General features: G+C 34.2%; 1 pseudogene; it reads left to right on the forward strand.

Moving 5' to 3' along the window:
* Positions 1–3,062: 3,062 nt before the first annotated feature.
* LOC103585323 lies at positions 3,063–3,758 on the forward strand (annotated as a pseudogene).
* The last annotated feature ends 4,569 nt before the right edge of the window (positions 3,759–8,327 follow it).

An 8,327-nucleotide genomic window follows, 5' to 3' on the forward strand; every position in this document is an offset into this window, starting at 1 on the left:
TTCCTTCCTTCCTTCCTTCCTTCCTTCCTTCCTTCCTTCCTTCCTTCCTTCCTTCCTTCCTTCCTTCCTTCCTTCCTTCCTTCCTTTTCTTTCTTTCTTCCCCCCCCTCTCTCTCCCTCCCTCCCTCCCTCCCTTCCTTCCATCTGTCCATCTTTCTCTTTCTTTCTGTCTTATTTCACTTAACATGATTTTTCCTAAGCTCATCCATGTTGCTGAGAATGGCAGTATTTCGTTCTTTTTTTTAATGACCCAGTACTGTTACACTGTACAAACATACTACATTTTTCTCATCCACTCATCCAGTGATGGGCATTTAGGTTGGTTCCAACTCTTGGCTATTGTAAATAGAGCTGCAATAAACATGGGAGTACATGTGTCCATTTTACATGATGATTTGCATTCCTTTGGGTATATACCCAGCAGTGGGGTTCCTGGGCCATATGGCAATTCTATCCATAGTTGTTTGAGGAACCTCTGTACCATTTTCCATAGTGGCTCCACCAACAGTGCAGGAGTGATCTCCTTTCTTTGCACCCTTGCCAGCTTTTGTTATTCTCTGTCTGTTTGATAATGTCCAGTCTAACTGGAATGAGATGATATCTTAATATGGTTTTGATTTATATTTCCTGGATGCTGAGTGATGTTGAGCCTTTTTTCCTGTGTCCATTGGCCATTCATATATCTTCCTCTGAGAAATGCCCATTCAGCTCTTCTGCCCACTTTTAATTTGGGTTACTTGTTTTTTACTGTTAAGTTCTTTGAGTCCCTTGCATATTTTGGATATTAATCCTTTGTCAGATGCATAGTTTGAAATGACTTATTTATTTTCAAAAATTTTATATTTTGATGATGCTTATTCAAACACGTGAAAGGAAATTCCTAAGGGGAAGAAAAAATTCAAAAGAAGAAAAAGATAAACATATAAACAGAAATCTGAGAGAGACACTGGTTAATTTCTGTGTATCGACCTTATTTGGATCTTGATTCGAACAAATCAACAGTATAACTTTATGAAACAACTGAGGAAATTTGAAAACTCACTGGAAATTTGATAATAGTGAGAAATTAGTGCTAACTCTTTAAGAAAGTTGATGATATTATAATTATGTTTCTGAAATATTGCTTATTTTTAGAGATGCATCTGAAATATATACAGAAGAATGATATAATATGTGGGTTTACCTCCTTAATGTGAGATGGGGCTAAATTCGTAAGTACAGACAAAACAAAATTGGTTATGAATTTTTACTCATTGAAGCTGAGTGACGGATATTGGTAAATGATTACACTTGTATCCTCTGTCTCTGTCTTGTGCTCTCTCTCTCTCTCTTTATGTATATATATGCATGTGCACATGTATACTCATATATATCAGTATGAGTATTATATGTGTATATATGTTTTTCATACACACATATTTGTACATACGTATATGGAAGTATGTACACATACTTCCATGGATATATGTATCTTCCATGGATATTCTTAATGTACTTATATTTCTTTTAGCTTCTTTCCTGAATAATTTTTCTTAATGTAAAATACATAAGTCTTATACTATGAGTACGCTTACTAATATTCTGCATTTGGATCAGGATACTACTGCCTTTGGATTATGATTTTTTTATATTTTGATGTTATTAATTCAAACATATGAAAGGAACGAACTTATAAAAGTGAACTTCATGTGAAATAATGGCTCATATAATTTTATCCTAATGGTTTATGTATGAATCTTTTGAATGACAAAATATTTCATTGACTGTATCTCTAATATTTGTACAGAGCATTCTGCTTCATTGTTTAAGGCTCCAATCTTATCCTTTTTATTCCTCAGAAATTACATTTTAAATCATTAAGATGATGCAGGTTAGTGCATCCCAATGTTGGATTTTACAAGTCTTTTCTTTCCCCTAATTACTGCAGTTAGGTAATGATTGAAGCAACTAAACATCAGAAGCAAGAGCAACTCAACTTGCCAATTGCTCGATCAAGTCACATGGATATATTATTTCGTCTGGGATGACACTTGGGATGATGGAATTTTTTCCTGATAAAAGAACTACTAATTATTATTTCTAAAAGAACATCATTTATCTACTTATTTCAGTATTATTTATATCTTTTGGTTCACATTTAAGAAGAAATGATGCATCAGATAAAAGAGCAATAGCAAAAGTTGTGGTAAACATGGTTTTGATTATGCTCCTTTCTAAACTTCAGTATCTTAATCATTTATGCATAAAATGTGTGTTGCATTAACCATGCTTGCTATAATCAGCTTCTATTACAACCAAGAAACTGTCAGATTATATTGATTCATACAGGATTATTTCCCAAGTTGTGATCAATTTATTATATCTAATTATTATATTAAAATGACTGGCAAGCGTAGCTGTAAAATAAGTGATATCAGTTCACCATTTAATAGTTATTACATTTCAAAGCATATTTATATGTTTATATAATTCTTATGCTAATAATTGGAGAAAGTAAAACTGAAGAGTATATCCAAATTACATATTAAGGTAACAAAACTAGAAAAAATATAACAATCATTATTTAAGTTTAAGGAACCAGATTGGTTCTTATCTGATATTAAGAGGGTAGAAATAAATGTTACTCATAAAACTGTACTGAAAAATAATCTCAGTATCTTTCAGAGAACACAAAAGCTTAAAATAAATAACTCATGTTACCACAATCTTTTTATTTCCTCAAAACATGTATCCTCTCTGTTCTAGATTTCTTTTCTTTTCTTTTTTCTCTTTTTTTCTTTTTAAATTTGGTTTAGCAGTTACAAAGAAATGATATGCAATGAAAGTTCTTTATTGTACACAGAGTTCTAAAAAATTTATGTACTTTTCTGTTTTTGACATTACAGACTGAGTTGGTGGGTTATTATTATTATTATTTTTTGATATTATGGACTGAGTTGGTGATATTATGATAAATGAGTTGGTTGACTGCTTGTAAAAATTCAACATAAAATAATGGCATTAGCTCTTTCACCTTCAGAGCAGCAACATGGCAGTTGGCAAGATCAAGTGTCTTATAAAAGGATAAAAGGTGGCAAAAAGTGAGCCAAGAAGAAAGTAGTGGATTCATTTTCTAAGAAAAGTTGATATGATGTGAAAGCACAAGCTATGGTCAATATAAGTAATATTGGAAAAACACTAATCATAAGGACTTGAGGAGCCAAAATTGCATCCAATGGCCTCAAGGGGTGTTTTGAAGTGAGCCTTACTGATCTCTGGAATGATAAATTTGCTTTTAGAAAATTCATGCTAATTCCTGAGGATGTGCTGGGCAAAACTGACTGACCAGCTTCTGTGGCGTGGATCTTACCCATGACAAAATGAGCTCCATTATCAAAAAATAGTGGACCATATTGAAGCTCATGTTGATGTCAAGACTACTGATGTATATTTGCTTCATCTCTTCAATGTTTGTTTTATTAAATAAATGCAACAATCGAATTTGAAAAACCTCTATGCTTAGCACCAACAGGCTCATAGAATCCAGAAGATGATGGAAATTGTCACCCAAGAGGAGCAGACAAATGCCTTGAAAGAAAAAGTCAATAGATGGATTGCGTATAACATTGTTAAAGACATAAACAAGGCTTACAATGTATTTATCCTCTCCATAATGTTTTCTGTAGGAAAGTAAAAGTGCTGAAGAAACTCAGGTTTGAATTGGGAAAACTCAAGAAGCTTCATGATGAAATAATAGTTTTAAAAGAGTACTATGGCTGAGATAGATGCTAAAATTGAATGTATGGCTATGAGCCACCAATCCAAGAATCTGCTTAAAATTCAGAATTTTAATGGTGACAAAAAAAAGTCTTATTTGTGTAAAAAAAGAAAAGGTATAATTCCAGTTTGGGAAAAAGACTTGAATTCGATTAAGAGAATACATTCACTTAATATGATCTTTGGAAATTCAGAATTGCCATTTTCAAATTATTGTAAAATCCAGATTTGAACAAATGCCAAGTTTTGACTTACCTTTCTAATCTTTCTAATAAATTTTATGAGTAAAATACTTTTTTAATTTACTTGTGCTTATTCATATTTTCTTTTATGTTTAATAATTTCTCTATCTGGGTTAAGAAATTTCTCACTACTTAGTGAGAATTTTTCCTGTGTTGACCCCCATGGATTATATGGTTTTGCCTTTTACTTTTACATTTTAAAACTATATCTAATCTCTTTCTATGTGATGAACAAGTAAATTGAAATTGTGTGTCTTGAAGTTTCAAGTGTGTGTGTGTGTGTGTGTGTGTGTGTGTGTGTATCCATACATATTTCTGGGGCTCCTATTCTGTTCTTCAGCTTGTGCTTATTACCACACAGTTTATAATTAGCTTGTCAGTTTCCACAAAACATTTACATTTTTTTAGCTATTTTAAGGTCTTTCAATATAATGCGATAAACTTCTTATGTGAAGTTCTGTAATACATTTTTTGGATTTGTTCATGATTATTTTATAGTTTAAATTTTATTGTTTTATACACAATACCTTATTAAAATTCATAACAGTGTTGGCACTTAATAGGTGCTTAATAATATGAAGCTGTTTTTATGATCACAATAATAAGAAAAAATTTTCAAAAAAAATTTTACTGTTAATGGTGCATATTATGAAATTATATTTTCCTTTTATTGCTGGTTGTCAAAAAATGTAATTTTTATAATAATTTTTGCCTACATTCTTAAGAAACTTATTGAATTTTATGTTAGCTATAGTTTCTTTTGAGTTTTCTAGGTTGATGTTTATATTATCCCTACATAACTTCATTGATGGTGGTGATAGTGGGCAACTATTTTAGGCCATTTTCTGTTGCCTATAATGGAATACCTGAAACTGGATAATTTATAAGGAAATGAAATTTATTTTCTATAGTCCTGGAATCTGGGAAATCCAAAGTTGAAATGTGCATCTGGTGAAGACCTTCTTCTTGGTGGGGAGTCTCTGCAGAGTGCTGTGGTGATATAAGCAGTCACATGATGAGAACAGCATAATCAAGAGTTAATATACTTCCTTTCTTTTCTTGTAAAGCCATCAGAACCACTCTCTGATAACCCATTAAACTGTTACTCCATTACTCCCTGGATGAATCAATCCATTCATGAGGTGAGGACACAGTGGTCGTGATCCGATCACCTCTTAAAGGCCCCGATTTTAAATACCATAAGTGGATTTCCCACTTTCTTAACGCTGTTACAATGGGGACTAAGTCTAAATGAGTTTTGGGGGGACATTCAGTCCACAGCACCATGCCTCTGGCCCCCAAAACTCATGCTTTTCTCACATGCAAATATATTCATTTCATTTCCATAGCCCCAAAGTCTTTTTTTGTTTGTTTTTTAAAGTCTTTTTTTATTGGTTATGAATATTCATGTGATACAAAGCTGATTTTCACCCCTCATGCCCATGATGGAGGGCCAGATTCATACTGGCAGTCTACCCATTACCACAAATTGCATTTGTACCCCGTGTCCCCCACCCAATTACCCCCACGCTCCTTCTTCCTCCATTTTGTAGCCCAAGGAATGTTCTCTCCCTCTGCAAGTCCAACACACTACTGTGATCTTTCTTTACTTCATTCTTTCTCTCTTAGCTCCCACATATGAATAAGTGCATGTGGTATTTATCCCTCTGTGCTTTGCTTATTTCACTCAGCATAAGTTTCTTCAGGCTCATCCATGTTGTTTCAAATGGGAGAATTTCATTCTTTTTTATGGTAGAGTAGAATTCCATGGTGTGTGTATATGTGTGTTTGTGTGTGCGTGCCACAGTTTCCTTATCCAATCTTCCATTGATGGATATTTAGATTGGTTCCATGTCTTGGATATGGTAAACAGAGCTGTGATGAACATGGGAGTGCTGGTATCCCTTCGACATTATGATTTTCATTCTTCTGGGTATATACCCAGAAGTGGGATTGCTGGATCATATGGAGGATCTATCTGTAGTTTGAGAAATCTTCATACTGTTTTCCATAGTGGTTGTACTAATTTACAGTCCCACCAACAGTGTAAGAGTGTTCCCTTCTCTCCACACCCTCAAATTACAGGCCAATATCCTTGATGAACCTAGATGCAAAAATATTCAACAAAATATTAGCAATCAGAATACAGCAACATATTAAAAAAGTTATACATTATGATCAAGTGGGATTCATCCCAGGGATGCAAGAATGGTTCAACATATGAAAGTCAAGAAATGTGATGTACCACATAAACAAACTCAAGGACAAAGACCATATGATTATCTCAATAGATGCTGAAAAAGCATTAGACAAAATTCAACATCCTTTCCCGACAAAGACTCTCAACAAAATAGGTATAGAAGGAAAATATCTCAACACAATAAAAGCCATTTATGAAAAGCCCACTGCCAGTATCATTCTGAATGGGGAAAAACTGAGGATCTTTCCCTTAAGAACAGGAACAAGACAAGGATTCCCACTCTCACCACTTCTATTTAGCATAGTACTGCAAGTACTAGCCAAAGTCTTAAATTGTCCCAGCACCAACTCAAAAAGTCCAAAGTCTCATTCGCGAAATTAAAACTAATTATCTACTTCCAATATACAATGGTGTGACAGGTATAAGACAGACATAGTGAGAAATGAGCTAAAAGGAAGGGGTAATGTGTCCTAAACATGTCTAGAATCCAGCATTAAATCTTAAAGCTGGAGAATAATCTTCCTTGACTTCATGTTCAAGGTTCATGGTTTGGACCTCTAAGTCCTTGTGCAGGCCTGCTTTATGGCTTCCTGGACTCAGTCCGTTCCTCAACTCTCCCATCCTGGTGTTGTACATTAGTATCTCTACAGTTCCGGGGTCTTGATGGCAGTTCCCCTCCCATAGCTCCACTAGGTATGGCCCTTATGGGAGGTCTCTGCTGAATCTCAAACCACATATTTCTACTCAACATTGCTCTAGTGGAGGATCACTGGGGTGACTCTGCCCCTGTGACAAATCTCTTCCCAGACCCCCATGCTTTTCCATACATCCTTTGAAATTTGGGTGGAAGCTGCAATGCTCTCGCTGTTCTTGCATTTTTCAAGCCTGCAGACTTACCTCATGAGTGCTGCCAAGGCTTCTGGCTTGTATCTTCTGATGCAGCTGGTCTATCTGCACAAGAGACAATTTAGTTACAGCTGCTGGAATGTAAGAACAGCTTCCCAAGGTAGCCCTGGGCAGCAAGCTACTATCATCTCTTGTTTGCTTTTGTTGTCTGCTTTTGGTATCATATCCAAGAAATCATTGCCAAGACCAGTGTCATGTCCTCTTTGTTTTCTTCTAGGAGTTTTACAATTTCACATCTTGTTTAAGTCTTTTATCTATTTTAAATTGGTTTTCATGTATGGTATAAGATAAGAATCCAGTTTTATTCTCCTGCATGTGGTTATACAGTTTTCCCAAGACTATTTGTTGAAGAGACTATCATTTCCCCATTATGTATTCTTGGTCAGCTGACCCACGTGAATAGATTTATTTCTGAGCTCTTTATTTTGTTCCATTGTTCTATATGTTTATTTTTATGCTAGTACCATGCTGTTTTGTTTACTATAACTTTGCAGTACATTTTTAAATCTGGTAGTGTGATACCTCTAGCTTTGATCTTCTTTTGCAAGATTGCTTTGACAATTCACTTTTTTGGTTTTTTTTTTTTTTGGTTTCATATAAATTTTGGGATTTATTTTTCTATTTCTGCAAAAATTGCCATTGGGATTTTGCTAAAGACTGCATTGAATCAATTGCTTTGGGTAATATATACATTTTAAAAATACTAAGTCTTCCAGTGCATAAACATGAAATATCTTTCCATTTATTTATTTGTGTCTTCTTTAGTTTCTTTTATCGGTGTTTTGTAGTTTACAATGTCTTCTTGGTTATCTTCTAAAATATTTTAATTTTTTTATGCTATTGTAAATGTGATTATTTTCTTAATTTTCTTTAGAATCATTTGTTGCTAGTGTATAGGAAAAATGGATTTTAGTATATTCTCTTCTATCCTACAACTTTACTGAATTTATTTATTTATTTTATTTTTTTATTTTTTTTTCGTTAAATTTTTATTTTGTCAACATACACTGTATATGATTATCATGGCCCATCACCGACACCTCCCCCCCTCCTGCCTCTCTCCCCTCCCCCCAAAAAATGTCCCTTTCGTTTGCTTGTTGTAACAACTTCATAGAAGTATAGTTGTTATATCTTCTCCCCACCCCACCCCACCCCCCCGGTTTTTTTTTGTGTGTGTATGTGGGTGAATTAATTTGTTTGTTTTTTTTAGCTCCCACCAATGAG

The sequence above is a fragment of the Galeopterus variegatus genome, unplaced genomic scaffold (assembly GCF_000696425.1).
Source record: "Galeopterus variegatus unplaced genomic scaffold, G_variegatus-3.0.2 Scaffold230, whole genome shotgun sequence".
In the NCBI taxonomy this organism is placed as follows: Eukaryota; Metazoa; Chordata; class Mammalia; order Dermoptera; family Cynocephalidae; genus Galeopterus; species Galeopterus variegatus.